Genomic DNA, 17,324 nt, shown 5'->3' on the forward strand with positions numbered 1-17,324 from the left:
TGGTACGAAATTACTACGTGATCCAATCCAAAAAAAGCCAAGAATCTGGCCATCAAGTAAGAGATATATGCGAAAGTATGAGCCTGATGAGGGCAAATCCTAGACCCAACTCAGAGTTAACATGTGTTATCCTCTAAAATATTGATCGAAACCAGGTTTAATGGACTGTTTCAGTATGATACCACATAACTACGTGATCCAAACCAGTGAAAGCCCAGGATCTGGCCAACATGCATGAGAAATATGCGAAAGTATCAGCATGATGAGAGCAAATCCCAGACCTAACCTAGACCTAACATGCGTTATCCTCTAAAATATTGATCGTGACCAGGTTTAGTCGACTGTTTCAGTGTGGTACCACATTACTACGTGATCCAAACCAGAAAAAGCGCAGGATCAGGCCATCAAGTACGAGAAATATGCAAAAGTATGAGCCTGATGAGAGCAAATCCCAGACCTAACCTAGACCTAACATGAGTTATCCTTTGAAATGTTGACCCATGCTAGGTTTAAATGACTGTTTCAGTGTGGTACCACATTACCACGTGATCCAATCCAGAAAGAGCCCAGAATCTGGCCATCAAGTATGAGATATATGCGAAAGTATGAGCCTGATGAGGGCAAATCCAAGACCCAACTCAGACATAACATGTGTTATCCTCTAAAATATTGATCGAAACCAGGTTTAATGGACTGTTTCAGTATGATACCACATTACCACGTGATCCAAACCTGAAAAAGCCCGGGATCTGGCCAACAAGTATGCGGAAAATGTGAATGTATAAGCCTGATGAGAGCAAATCCCAGACCTAACCTAGACCTAACATGCATTATCCTCTAAAATATTGATCGTGACCAGGTTTAATCGACTGTTTCAGTGTGGTACCACATTACTGTGTGATCCAAACCAGAAAAAGCAAAGGATCTGGCTAACAAGTAAGAGAAATATGCGAAAGTATGAGGCTGATGAGAGCAAATCCCGGACCTAACATAGACCCAACATGCGTTACCCTCTACAATATGGATCGAAACCAGGTTTAATGGACTGTTTCAGTGTGGTGCCACATTACTACGTGATCCAAACCAGAAAAAACACGGCTTCTGTTCAACAAGTATGTGAAGAATGCGAAAGTGTGACCCTGATGAGTGCAAATCCAAGGTCTAATCTAGACCTGACATGTGTTATCCTCTAAAATATTGATCGAAACCAGGCTTAATGGTCTGTTTCACTGTGGTACCACATTACTGCGTGATCCACACCAAAAAAAGCCCAGAACCTGGCCATCAAGTATGAGAAACATGCGAAAGTATGAGCCTGATGAGAGCAAATCTCAGACCTAACCTAGACCTAACATGAGTTATCCTTTGATATGTTGACCCAGACTAGGTTCAATTGACTGTTTCAGTGTGGTACCACATTACCACGTGATCCAAACCAGAAAAAGCCCTGAATCTGGCCATCAAGTATGAGAAATATGCGAAAGTATGAGCCTGATGATCGCTATCCCAGACCTAACCTAGACCTAACATGTGTTATCCTCTAAAATATTGATCGAGACCAGGTTTAATTTGACTGTTTCAGTGTGGTACCACATTCCTACGTGACCCAAACCAGTAAAATCCCGAGTTCTGTTCAAGAAGTATGTGAAGAATGCGAAAGTATGAGCATGATGAGAGCAAATCCCAGACCTAACCTAGACCTAACATGTGTTATCCTCTAAAATATTGATCGTGACCAGGTTTAGTCGACTGTTTCAGTGTGGTACCGCATTACTACGTGATCCAAAGCAGAAAAAACACGGCTTCTGTTCAACAAGTATGTGAAGAATGCGAAAGTGTGACCCTGATGAGTGCAAATCCAAGGTCTAATCTAGACCTGACATGTGTTATCCTCTAAAATATTGATCGAAACCAGGCTTAATGGTCTGTTTCAGTGTGGTACCACATTACTGCGTGATCCACACCAAAAAAAGCCCAGAACCTGGCCATCAAGTATGAGAAACATGCGAAAGTATGAGCCTGATGAGAGCAAATCTCAGACCTAACCTAGACCTAACATGAGTTATCCTTTGATATGTTGACCCAGACTAGGTTCAATTGACTGTTTCAGTGTGGTACCACATTACCACGTGATCCAAACCAGAAAAAGCCCTGAATCTGGCCATCAAGTATGAGAAATATGCGAAAGTATGAGCCTGATGATCGCTATCCCAGACCTAACCTAGACCTAACATGTGTTATCCTCTAAAATATTGATCGAGACCAGGTTTAATTTGACTGTTTCAGTGTGGTGCCACATTACTACGTGATCCAAACCAGAAAAAACACGGCTTCTGTTCAACAAGTATGTGAAGAATGCGAAAGTGTGACCCTGATGAGTGCAAATCCAAGGTCTAATCTAGACCTGACATGTGTTATCCTCTAAAATATTGATCGAAACCAGGCTTAATGGTCTGTTTCAGTGTGGTACCACATTACTGCGTGATCCACACCAAAAAAAGCCCAGAACCTGGCCATCAAGTATGAGAAACATGCGAAAGTATGAGCCTGATGAGAGCAAATCTCAGACCTAACCTAGACCTAACATGAGTTATCCTTTGATATGTTGACCCAGACTAGGTTCAATTGACTGTTTCAGTGTGGTACCACATTACCACGTGATCCAAACCAGAAAAAGCCCAGAATCTGGCAATCAAGTATGAGAAATATGCAAAAGTATGAGCCTGATGAGTGCAATTCCCAGACCTAACCTAGACCTAACATGCATTATCCTCTAAAATATTGATCGTGACCAGGTTTAGTCGACTGTTTCAGTGTGGTACCGCATTACTACGTGATCCAAAGCAGAAGAAGGCCAGGATCTGGCCATCAAGTATGAGAAATATGCGAAAGTGTGAGCCTGATGAGGGCAAATCCCGGACCTAACATAGACCTAACATGCGTTATCCTCTAAAATATCGATCGAAACCAGCTATAATCGACTGCTTCAGTGTGGTACCACATTACTAAGTGATCCAAACCAGAAAAAGCCCAGGATCTGGCCATCAAGTATGAGAAATATGCGAAAGTATGAGCCTGATGAGTGCAAATCCAATACCTAACCTAGACCTAACATGCATTATCCTCTAAAATATTGATCGTGACCAGGCTCAGTCGACTGTTTTTGTGTGGTACCACATTGCAAAGTGATCCAAACCCGAAAAAGCCCAGAATCTGGCATCAAGTATGAGAAATATGCGAAAGTATGAGCCTGATGAGTGCAAATCCCAGAACTAACCTAGACCTAACATGTGTTATCCTCTAAAATATTGATAGAAACCATGCTTAATTGTCTGTTTCAGTGTGGTACCACATTACCACGTGATCCAAACCAGAAAAAACCCAGGAACTGTTCACCAGGTATGTGAAGAATGCGAACGTGTGAGCCTGATGAGGGCAAATCCAAGGCCTAACCAAGACCTAACATGCGTTAACCTCTAAAATATTCATCGAAACCAGGTTTAATGGACTGTTTCAGTGTGGTACCACATTCCTACGTGATCCAAACCAGACAAAACCCGGGTTCTGTTCAACAAGTATGTGAAGAATGCGAAATTATGACCCAGATGAGTCCAAATCCAAGGCTTAACCTAGACCTAACATGTGTTATCCTCTAAAATAATGATCGAAACCAGGTTTAATGGTCTGTTTCAGTGTGGTACCACATTACTGCGTGATCCAATCCAAAAAAAGCATAGGATCTGGCTAACAAGTAAGAGAAATATGCGAAAGTATGAGCCTGATGAGAGGAAATCTCGGACCTAACATAGACCCAACATGCGTTACCCTCTACAATATGGATCGAAACCAGGTTTAATGGACTGTTTCAGTGTGGTACCACATTCCTACGTGATCCAAACCAGAAAAAACCCGTGTTCTGTTCAACAAGTATGTGAAGAATGCGAAATTATGACCCAGATGAGTGCAAATCCAAGGCTTATCCTAGACCTAACATGTGTTATCCTCTAAAATAATGATCGAAACCAGGTTTAATGGTCTGTTTCAGTGTGGTACCACATTACTGCGTGATCCACACCAAAAAAAGCCCAGAATCTGGCCATCAAGTAAGAGACATATGCGAATGTATGAGCATGATGAGAGCAAATCCCAGACCTAACCTAGACCTAACATGCGTTATCTTCCAAAATATTGATCGTGACCAGGTTTAGTCGACAGTTTCAGTGTGGTACCACATTACTACGTGATCCAAAGCAGAAAAAGGCCAGGATCTGGCCATCAAGTATGAGAAATATGCGAAAGTATGAGCCTGATGAGTGCAAATCCCAGACCTAACCTAGACCTAACATGCGTTATCCTCTAAAATATCGATCGAAACCAGGTTTAATCGACTGTTTCATTGTGGTACCACATTACTGTGTGATCCAAACCAGTGAAAGCCCAGGATCTGGACAACAAGAATGAGATATATGCGAAAGTATGAGCATGATGATAGCAAATCCCAGGCCTAACCTAGACCTAACATGTGTTATCCTCTAAAATATTGATAGAAACCAGGCATAATTGTCTGTTTCAGTGTGTTATCACATTACCACGTGATGCAAACCAGAAAAAAGCCACGATCTGTTCACCAGGTATATGAAGAATGCGAACGTGTGAGCCTGATGAGGGCAAATCCAAGGCCTAACCAAGACCTAAGATGCGTTATCCTCTAAAATATTGATCGAAACCAGGTTTAGTGGACTGTTTCAGTGTGGTACCACATTGCAACGTGATCCGAACCAAAAAAAGCCCAGAATCTGGCCATCAAGTATGAGAAATATGCGAAAGTATGAGCCTGATGAGTGCAAATCCCAGACCTAACCTAGACCTATCATGTGTTATCCTCTAAAATATTGATCGAGACCAGGATTAATTTGACTGTTTCAGTGTGGTACCACATAACTACGTGATCCAAACCAGTGAAAGCCCAGTATCTGGACAACAAGAATGAGAAATATGCGAAAGTATGAGCATGATGTGAGCAAATCCCAGACCTAACCTAGACCTAACATGCGTTATCCTCTAAAATATGGACCGAGACCAGGTTTAGTCGACTGTTTCAGTGTGGTACCGCATTACTACGTGATCCAAAGCAGCAGAAGGCCAGGATCTGGCCATCAAGTATGAGAAATATGCGAAAGTGTGAGCCTGATGAGGGCAAATCCCGGACCTAACATAGACCTAACATGCGTTATCCTCTAAAATATCGATCGAAACCAGCTATAATCGACTGCTTCAGTGTGGTACCACATTACTAAGTGATCCAAACTAGAAAAAGCCCAGGATCTGGCCATCAAGTATGAGAAATATGCGAAAGTATGAGCCTGATGAGTGCAAATCCAATACCTAACCTAGACCTAACATGCATTATCCTCTAAAATATTGATCGTGACCAGGCTCAGTCGACTGTTTTTGTGTGGTACCACATTGCAAAGTGATCCAAACCCGAAAAAGCCCAGAATCTGGCATCAAGTATGAGAAATATGCGAAAGGATGAGCCTGATGATTGCAAATCCCAGAACTAACCTAGACCTAACATGTGTTATCCTCTAAAATATTGATAGAAACCATGCTTAATTGTCTGTTTCAGTGTGGTACCACATTACCACTTGATCCAAACCAGAAAAAACCCAGGAACTGTTCGCCAGGTATGTGAAGAATGCGAACGTGTGAGCCTGATGAGGGCAAAGCCAAGGCCTAACCAAGACCTAACATGCGTTAACCTCTAAAATATTGATCGAAACCAGGTTTAATGGACTGTTTCAGTGTGGTACCACATTCCTACCTGATCCAAACCAGAAAAAACCCGGGTTCTGTTCAACAAATATGTGAAGAATGCGAAATTATGACCCAGATGAGTGCAAATCCAAGGCTTAACCTAGACCTAACATGTGTTATCCTCTAAAATAATGATCGAAACCAGGTTTAATGGTCTGTTTCAGTGTGGTACCACATTACTGCGTGATCCACACCAAAAAAAGCCCAGAATCTGGCCATCAAGTAAGAGACATATGCGAATGTATGAGCATGATGAGAGCAAATCCCAGACCTAACCTAGACCTAACATGCGTTATCCTCCAAAATATTGATCGTGACCAGGTTTAGTCGACTGTTTCAGTGTGGTACCACATTACTACGTGATCCAAAGCAGAAAAAGGCCAGGATATGGCCATCAAGTATGAGAAATATGCGAAAGTATGAGCCTGATGAGTGCAAATCCCATACCTAACCTAGACCTAACATGCATTATCCTCTAAAATATTGATCGTGACCAGGCTCAGTCGAATGTTTTTGTGTGGTACCACATTACTACGTGATCCAAACCAGAAAAGGCGCAGGATCTGGCCAACAAGTACGAGAATTAATCGAAAGTATGAGCCTGATGAGAGCAAACCCCAGAACTAACCTAGACCTAACATGCGTTATCCTCTAAAATATTGACCGAGACCAGGTTTAGTCGACTGTTTCAGTGTGGTACCACATTACTACGTGTTCCAAACCAGAAAAAGGCCAAGATCTGGCCATCAAGTATGAGAAATATGCGAAAGTATGAGCCTGATGAGTGCAAATCCCAGACCTAACCTAGACCTAACATGCGTTATCCTCTAAAATATCGATCGAAACCAGGTTTAATCGACTGTTTCATTGTGGTACCACATTACTGTGTGATCCAAACCAGTGAAAGCCCAGGATCTGGACAACAAGAATGAGATATATGCGAAAGTATGAGCATGATGATAGCAAATCCCAGACCTAACCTAGACCTAACATGTGTTATCCTCTAAAATATTGATAGAAACCAGGCATAATTGTCTGTTTCAGTGTGCTATCACATTACCACGTGATGCAAACCAGAAGAAACCCACGATCTGTTCACCAGGTATATGAAGAATGCGAACGTGTGAGCCTGATGAGGGCAAATCCAAGGCCTAACCAAGACCTAAGATGCGTTATCCTCTAAAATATTGATCGAAACCAGGTTTAGTGGACTGTTTCAGTGTGGTACCACATTGCAACGTGATCCAAACCAAAAAAAGCCCAGAATCTGGCCATCAAGTATGAGAAATATGCGAAAGTATGAGCCTGATGAGTGCAAATCCCAGACCTAACCTAGACCTATCATGTGTTATCCTCTAAAATATTGATCGAGACCAGGTTTCATGGTCTGTTTCAGTGTGGAACCACATTACTGCGTGATCCAATCCAAAAAAAGCATAGGATCTGGCTAACAAGTAAGAGAAATATGCGAAAGTATGAGCCTGATGAGAGCAAATCCCGTACCTAACATAGACCCAACATGCGTTACCCTCTACAATATGGATCGAAACCAGGTTTAATGGACTGTTTCAGTGTGGTACCACATTCCTACGTGATCCAAACCAGAAAAAACCCGGGTTCTGTTCAACAAGTATGTGAAGAATGCGAAATTATGACCCAGATGAGTGCAAATCCAAGGCTTAACCTAGACCTAACATGTGTTATCCTCTAAAATAATGATCGAAACCAGGTTTAATGGTCTGTTTCAGTGTGGTACCACATTACTGCGTGATCCACACCAAAAAAAGCCCAGAATCTGGCCATCAAGTAAGAGACATATGCGAATGTATGAGCATGATGAGAGCAAATCCCAGACCTAACCTAGACCTAACATGCGTTATCCTCCAAGATATTGATCGTGACCAGGTTTAGTCGACTGTTTCAGTGTGGTACCACATTACTACGTGATCCAAAGCAGAAAAAGGCCAGGATCTGGCCATCAAGTATGAGAAATATGCGAAAGTATGAGCCTGATGAGTGCAAATCCCATACCTAACCTAGACCTAACATGCATTATCCTCTAAAATATTGATCGTGACCAGGCTCAGTCGAATGTTTTTGTGTGGTACCACATTACTACGTGATCCAAACCAGAAAGAACCCGGGTTCTGTTCAACAAGTATGTGAAGAATGCTAACGTGTGAGCCTGATGAGGGCAAATCCAAGGACTAACCAAGACCTAACATGCGTTATCCTCTAAAATATTGATCGTGACCAAGTTTAGTCGACTGTTTCAGTGTGGTACCACATTACTACGTGATCCAAACCAGAAAAGGCGCAGGATCTGGCTAACAAGTACGAGAATTAATCGAAAGTATGAGCCTGATGAGAGCAAATCCCAGAACTAACCTAGACCTAACATGCGTTATCCTCTAAAATATTGACCGAGACCAGGTTTAGTCGACTGTTTCAGTGTGGTACCACATTACTACGTGATCCAAACCAGAAAAAGGCCAGGATCTGGCCATCAAGTATGAGAAATATGCGAAAGTATGAGCCTGATGAGTGCAAATCCCAGACCTAACCTAGACCTAACATGCGTTATCCTCTAAAATATCGATCGAAACCAGGTTTAATCGACTGTTTCATTGTGGTACCACATTACTGTGTGATCCAAACCAGTGAAAGCCCAGGATCTGGACAACAAGAATGAGATATATGCGAAAGTATGAGCATGATGATAGCAAATCCCAGACCTAACCTAGACCTAACATGTGTTATCCTCTAAAATATTGATAGAAACCAGGCATAATTGTCTGTTTCAGTGTGCTATCACATTACCACGTGATGCAAACCAGAAAAAACCCACGATCTGTTCACCAGGTATATGAAGAATGCGAACGTGTGAGCCGGATGAGGGCAAATCCAAGGCCTAACCAAGACCTAAGATGCGTTATCCTCTAAAATATTGATCGAAACCAGGTTTATTGGACTGTTTCAGAGTGGTACCACTTTGCAACGTGATCCAAACCAAAAAAAGCCCAGAATCTGGCCATCAAGTATGAGAAATATGCGAAAGTATGAGCCTGATGAGTGCAAATCCCAGACGCAACCTAGACCTATCATGTGTTATCCTCTAAAATATTGATCGAGACCAGGTTTAATTTGACTGTTACAGTGTGGTACCACATAACTACGTGATCCAAACCAGTGAAAGCCCAGGATCTGGACAACAAGAATGAGAAATATGCGAAAGTATGAGCATAATGTGAGCAAATCCCAGACCTAACCTAGACCTAACATGCGTTATCCTTTAAAATATGGACCGAGACCAGGTTTAGTCGACTGTTTCAGTGTGGTACCACATTACTACGTGATCCAAAGCAGAAAAAGGCCAGGATGTGGCCATCAAGTATGAGAAATATGCAAAAGTATGAGCCTGATGAGTGCAAATCCCAGACCTAAGCTAGTCCTAACATGCGTTATCCTCTAAAATATCGATCGAAACCAGGTTTAGTCGACTGTTTCAGTGTGGTACCACATTACTACGTGATCGAAACCAGAAAAAGGCCAGGATGTGGCCATCAAGTATGAGAAATATGCAAAAGTATGAGCCTGATGAGTGCGAATCCCAGACCTAACCTAGACCTAACATTTCTTATCCTCTAAAACATTGCCCGAGACTAGGTTTAGTCGACTGTTTCAGTGTGGTACCACATTACTACGTGATCCAAACCAGAAAAAGCCCAGGATCTGGCCATCAAGTATGAGAAATATGCGAAAGTATGAGCCTGATGAGTGCAAATCCCAGACCTAACCTAGACCTAACATGCGTTATCCTTTAAAATATTAACCGAGACTAGGTTTAGTCGACTGTTTCAGTGTGGTACCACATTACTACGTGATCCAAACCAGAAAAAGCCCAGGATCTGGCCATCAAGTATGAGAAATATGCGAATGTATGAGCCTGATGAGAGCAAATCCCAGACCTAACCTGGACCTAACATGAGTTATCCTTTGAAATGTTGACCCAGACTAGGTTTAATTGACTGTTTCTGTGTGGTACCACATTACCACGTGATCCAAACCAGAAAAAACCCTGGATCTGTTCAACATGTGTGTGAAGAATGCGAAAGTGTGAGCCTGTTGAGGGCAAATCCCGGACCTAACATAGACCTCAGATGCGTTATCCTCTAAAATATTGATAGAAACCAGGCATAATTGTCTGTTTCAGTGAGCTACCACATTACCACGTGATGCAAACCAGAAAAAACCCACGATCTGTTCACCAGGTATGTGAAGAATGCGAACGTGTGAGCCTGATGAGGGCAAATCCAAGGCCTAACCAAGACCTAACATGCGTTATCCTCTAAAATATTGATCGAAACCAGGTTTAATGGACTGTTTCAGTGTGATACCACATTACCACTTCATCCAAACCAGAAAAAGCCCAGGAGCTGGCCATCAAGTATGAGAAATATGCGAAAGTATGAGCCTGGTGAGTGCAAATCCCAGACCTAACCTAGACCTATCATGAGTTATCCTTTGAAATGTTGACCCAGACTTGGTTTAGTCGACAGTTTCAGTGTGGTACCACATTACCAAGTGATCCAAGCCAGAAAAAGCCCTGAATCTGGCCACCAAGTATGAGAAATATGCGAAAGTATGAGCCTGATGAGTGCAAATCCCAGACCTAACCTAGACCTAACATGCGTTATCCTCTAGAATATTGACCGAGACCAGGCTTAGTCGACAGTTTCAGTGTGGTACCACATTTACCACGTGATCCAAACCAGAAAAGGCCCTGAATCTGGCCATCAAGTATGAGAAATATGCAAAAGTATGAGCCTGATGAGTGCAAATCCCAGACCTAACCTAGACCTAACACGCGTTATCCTCTAAAATATTGATCGAAACCAGGTTTAATGGACTGTTTCAGTGTGGTACCACACTACTACGTGATCCAAGCCAAAAAAAGCCCAGAATCTGGCAACAAGTATGAGAAATATGCGAAAGTATGAGCCTGATGAGTGCAAATCCCAGAACTAAGCTAGATCTAACATGCGTTATCCTCTATAACATTGACCGAGACCAGGTTTAGTCGACAGTTTCAGTATAGTACCACATTACCGCGTGATCCAAACCAGAAAAGGCCCTGAATCTGGCCATCAAGTGTGAGAAATATGCGAAAGTATGAGCCTGATGAGTGCAAATCGCAGACCTAACCTAGACCTAACATGTGTTATCCTCTAAAATAATGATCGAAACCAGGTTTAATGGACAGTTTCAGTGTGGTACCACACTACTACGTGATCCAAGCCAAAAAAAGCCCAGAATCTGGCCAACAAGTATCAGAAATATGCGAAAGTATGAGCCTGATGAGTGCAAATCCCAGACCTAACCTAGACCTAACATGCGTTACCCCCTAAAATATTGACCGTGACCAGGTTTAGTCGACAGTTTCAGTGTGGCACCACATTACCACGAGATCCAAACCAGAAAAGGCCCTCAATCTGGCCATCAAGTATGAGAAATATGCGAAAGTATGAGGCTGATGAGTGCAAATCCCAGACCTAACCTAGACCTAACATGTGTTATTCTCTAAAATATTGATCGAGACCAGGTTTAATTTGACTGTTTCAGTGTGGTACCACATAACTACGTGATCCAAACCAGTGAAAGCCCAGGATCTGGCCAACAACAATGAGAAATATGCGAAAGTATGAGCATGATGTGAGCAAATCCCAGACCTAACTTAGACCTAACATGCGTTATCCTCTATAATATTGACCGAGACCAGGTTTAGTCGACAGTTTCAGCGTGGTACCACATTACCACGTGATCCAAACCAGAAAAGGCCCTGAATCTGGCCATCAAGTATGAGAAATATGCGAAAGTATCAGCCTGATGAGTGCAAATCCCAGACCTAACCTAGACCTAACATGCGTTATCCTCTAAAATGTTGACCGAGACCAGGTTTAGTCGACAGTTTCAGTGTGGTACCACATTACCACGTGATCCAAACCAGAAAAGGCCTTGAATCTGGCCATCAAGTGTGAGATATATGCAAAAGTATGAGCATGATGAAAGCAAATCCCTGACCTAACCTAGACCTAACATGTGTTATCCTCTAAAATATTGATAGAAACCAGGCATAATTGTATGTTTCAGTGTGCTACCACATTACCACGTGATGCAAACCAGAAAAAACCCACGATCTGTTCACCAGGTATATGAAGAATGCGAACGTGTGAGCCTGATGAGGGCAAATCCAAGGCCTAACCAAGACCTAACATGCGTTATCCTCTAAAATATTTATCAGACCAGGTTGAATTGACTGTTTCGGTGTGGTACTGCATTACTACGTGATCGAAACCAGAAAAAGACCAGAATCTGGCCATCAAGTATGAGAAACATGCGAAAGTATGAGGCTGATGAGTGCAAATCCCAGACCTAAACTAGACCTAACATGTGTTATCCTCTAAAATATTGATCGAGACCAGGTTTAATTTGACTGTTTCAGTGTGGTACCACATAACTACGTGATCCAAACCAGTGCAAGCCCATGATCTGGCCAACAAGAATAAGAAATATGCGAATGTATGAGCATGATGAGAGGAAATCCCAGACCTTACCCAGACCTAACATGCGTTATCCTCTAAAATATTGATCGTGACCAGGCTTAGTCGACGGTTTTTGTGTGGTACCACATTACTACGTGATCCAATCCAGAAAGAGCCCAGGATCTGGCCATCAAGTATGAGAAATATGCGAAAAGATGAGCCTGATGAGTGCAAATCCCAGACCTAACCTAGACCGAACATGCGTTATCGTCTAAAATATTGACCGAGACCAGGTTTAGTCGACTGTTTCAGTGAGCTACCACATTACCACGTGATGCAAACCAGAAAAAACCCACGATCTGTTCACCAGGTATGTGAAGAATGCGAAAGTGTGAGCCTGATGAGGGCAAATCCCGGATCTAACATAGACCTAACATGCGTTATCCTCCAAAATACTGATCGAGACCAGGTTTAATCGACTGTTTCAGTGTGGTACCACATTACTGTGTGATCCAAACCAGAAAAAGCGAAGGATCTGGCTAACAAGTAAGAGAAATATGCGAAAGTATGAGCCTGATGAGAGCAAATCCCGGATCTGACATAGACCTAACATGAGTTATCCTCTAAAATATTGAACGAAACCAGGTTTAATGGACTGTTTCAGTGTGGTACCACATTGCACGTGATCCAAACCAGTGAAAGCCCAGGATCTGGCCAACAAGCATGAGAAATATGCGAAAGTATGAGCATGATGAGAGCAAATCCCAGACCTAACCTAGACCTAACATGCGTTATCCTCTAAAATATTGAACGAAACCAGGTTTAATGGACTGTTTCAGTGTGGTACCATATTGTTACGTTATCCAAACCAGAAAAAACCCGGGTTCTGTTCAACAAGTATGTGAAGAATGTGAAAGTATGACCCCGATGAGTGCAAATCCAAGGCCTAACCTAGACCTAACATGTATTATCCTCTAAAATATTGATCGAAACCAGGTTTAATGGTCTGTTTCAGTGTGCTACCACATTACCACGTGATGCAAACCAGAAAAAACCCACGATCTGTTCACCAGGTATATGAAGAATGCGGACGTGTGAGCCTGATGAGGGCAAATCCAAGGCCTAACCAAGACCTAACATGCGTTATCCTCTAAAATATTTATCAGACCAGGTTTAATTGACTGTTTCTGTGTGGTACCACATTACCACGTGATCCAAACCAGAAAAAACCCTGGATCTGTTCAACATGTGTGTGAAGAATGCGAAAGTGTGAGCCTGTTGAGGGCAAATCCCGGACCTAACATAGACCTCAGATGCGTTATCCTCTAAAATATTGATAGAAACCAGGCATAATTGTCTGTTTCAGTGAGCTACCACATTACCACGTGATGCAAACCAGAAAAAACCCACGATCTGTTCACCAGGTATGTGAAGAATGCGAACGTGTGAGCCTGATGAGGGCAAATCCAAGGCCTAACCAAGACCTAACATGCGTTATCCTCTAAAATATTGATCGAAACCAGGTTTAATGGACTGTTTCAGTGTGATACCACATTACCACTTCATCCAAACCAGAAAAAGCCCAGGAGCTGGCCATCAAGTATGAGAAATATGCGAAAGTATGAGCCTGATGAGTGCAAATCCCAGACCTAACCAAGACCTATGATGCGTTATCCTCTAAAATATTGATCGAGACCAGGTTTAATTTGACTGTTTCAGTGTGGTACCACATAACTACGTGATCCAAACCAGTGAAAGCCCAGGATCTGGACAACAAGAATGAGAAATATGCGAAAGTATGAGCCTGATGAGAGCAAATCCCAGACCTAACACAGACCTAACATGCATTATCCTCTAAAATATTGATCGAGACCAGGTTTAATGGACAGTTTCAGTGTGGTACCACATTACTACGTGATCCAAGCCAAAAAAAGCCCAGAATCTGGCCAACAAGTATGAGAAATATGCGAAAGTATGAGCCTGATTAGTGCAAATCCCAGACCTAACCTGCACCTATCATGTGTTATCCTCCAAAATAATGATCGAAACCAGGTTTAATGGACTGTTTCAGTGTGATACCACATTACCACTTGATCCAAACCAGAAAAAGCCCAGGAGCTGGCCATCAAGTATGGGAAATATGCGAAAGTATGAGCCTGATGAGTGCAAATCCCAGACCTAACCTAGACCTATCATGTGTTATCCTCTAAAATAATGATCGAAACGAGGTTTAATGGACTGTTTCAGTGTGATACCACATTACCACTTCATCCAAACCAGAAAAAGCCCAGGTTCTGGCCAACAAGTATGCGGAAAATGTGAACGTATGAGCCTGATGAGAGCAAATCCCAGACCTAACATAGATCTAACATGCGTTATCCTCAAAAATATTGATCGAAACCAGGCTTAATGGACAGTTTCTGTGTGGTACCACATTACTACGTGACCCAAGCCAAAAAAAGCCCAGAATCTGGCCAACAAGTATGAGAAATATGCGAAAGTATGAGCCTGATGAGTGCAATTCCCAGACGTAACCTAGACCTAACATGCGTTATCCTCTAGAATATTGACCGAGACCAGGCTTAGTCGACAGTTTCAGTGTGGTACCACATTTACCACGTGATCCAAACCAGAAAAGGCCCTGAATCTGGCCATCAAGTATGAGAAATATGCAAAAGTATGAGCCTGATGAGTGCAAATCCCAGACCTAACCTAGACCTAACACGCGTTATCCTCCAAAATATTGATCGAAACCAGGTTTAATGGACTGTTTCAGTGAGATACCACATTACTACGTGATCAAAACCAGAAAAAACCCAGGATCTGGCCATCAAGTATGAGAAATATGCGAATGTATGAGCCTGATGAGAGCAAATCCCAGACCTAACCTAGACCTAACATGAGTTATCCTTTGAAATGTTGACCCAGACTAGGTTTAATTGACTGTTTCAGTGTGGTACCACATTGCCACGTGATCCAAACCAGAAAAAGCCCTGAATCTGGCCATCAAGTATGAGAAATATGCGAAAGTATGAGCCTGATGAGAGCAAATCCCAGACCTAAACTAGACCTAACATGTGTTATCCTCTAAAATACTGACCGAGACCAGGTTTAGTCAACAGTTTCAGTGTGGTACCACATTACCAAGTGATCCAAACCAGAAAAGGCCCTGAATCTGGCCATCAAGTATGAGAAATATGCAAATGTATGAGCCTGATGAGTGCAAATCCCAGACCTAACCTAGACCTAACATGCGTTATCCTCTAAAATATCGATCGAAACCAGGTTTAATCGACTGTTTCAGTGAGGTAACATACTACTGTGTGATCCAAACCAGTGAAAGCCCAGGATCTGGACAACTAGAATGAGAAATATGCGAAGGTATGAGCATGATGATAGCAAATCCCAGATCTAACCTAGACCTAACATGTGTTATCCTCTAAAATATTGATAGAAACCAGGCATAATTGTCTGCTTCAGTGTGCTACCACATTGCAACGTGTTCCGAACCAAGAAAAGGCCAGAATCTGGCCATCAAGTATGAGAAATATGCGAAAGTATGAGCCTGGTGAGTGCAAATCCCAGACCTAACCTAGACCTATCATGAGTTATCCTTTGAAATGTTGACCCAGACTTGGTTTAGTCGACAGTTTCAGTGTGGTACCACATTACCAAGTGATCCAAGCCAGAAAAAGCCCTGAATCTGGCCACCAAGTATGAGAAATATGCGAAAGTATGAGCCTGATGAGTGCAAATCCCAGACCTAACCCAGACCTAACATGCGTTATCCTCTAGAATATTGACCGAGACCAGGCTTAGTCGACAGTTTCAGTGTGGTACCACATTTACCACGTGATCCAAACCAGAAAAGGCCCTGAATCTGGCCATCAAGTATGAGAAATATGCAAAAGTATGAGCCTGATGAGTGCAAATCCCAGACCTAACCTAGACCTAACACGCGTTATCCTCTAAAATATTGATCGAAACCAGGTTTAATGGACTGTTTCAGTGTGGTACCACACTACTACGTGATCCAAGCCAAAAAAAGCCCAGAATCTGGCAACAAGTATGAGAAATATGCGAAAGTATGAGCCTGATGAGTGCAAATCCCAGAACTAAGCTAGATCTAACATGCGTTATCCTCTATAACATTGACCGAGACCAGGTTTAGTCGACAGTTTCAGTATAGTGCCACATTACCGCGTGATCCAAACCAGAAAAGGCCCTGAATCTGGCCATCAAGTGTGAGAAATATGCGAAAGTATGAGCCTGATGAGTGCAAATCGCAGACCTAACCTAGACCTAACATGTGTTATCCTCTAAAATAATGATCGAAACCAGGTTTAATGGACAGTTTCAGTGTGGTACCACACTACTACGTGATCCAAGCCAAAAAAAGCCCAGAATCTGGCCAACAAGTATCAGAAATATGCGAAAGTATGAGCCTGATGAGTGCAAATCCCAGACCTAACCTAGACCTAACATGCGTTACCCCCTAAAATATTGACCGTGACCAGGTTTAGTCGACAGTTTCAGTGTGGCACCACATTACCACGAGATCCAAACCAGAAAAGGCCCTCAATCTGGCCATCAAGTATGAGAAATATGCGAAAGTATGAGGCTGATGAGTGCAAATCCCAGACCTAACCTAGACCTAACATGTGTTATTCTCTAAAATATTGATCGAGACCAGGTTTAATTTGACTGTTTCAGTGTGGTACCACATAACTACGTGATCCAAACCAGTGAAAGCCCAGGATCTGGCCAACAACAATGAGAAATATGCGAAAGTATGAGCATGATGTGAGCAAATCCCAGACCTAACTTAGACCTAACATGCGTTATCCTCTATAATATTGACCGAGACCAGGTTTAGTCGACAGTTTCAGCGTGGTACCACATTACCACGTGATCCAAACCAGAAAAGGCCCTGAATCTGGCCATCAAGTATGAGAAATATGCGAA

This window comes from Colletes latitarsis, chromosome 1, assembly GCF_051014445.1.
Source record: "Colletes latitarsis isolate SP2378_abdomen chromosome 1, iyColLati1, whole genome shotgun sequence".
Taxonomy (NCBI): Eukaryota; Metazoa; Arthropoda; class Insecta; order Hymenoptera; family Colletidae; genus Colletes; species Colletes latitarsis.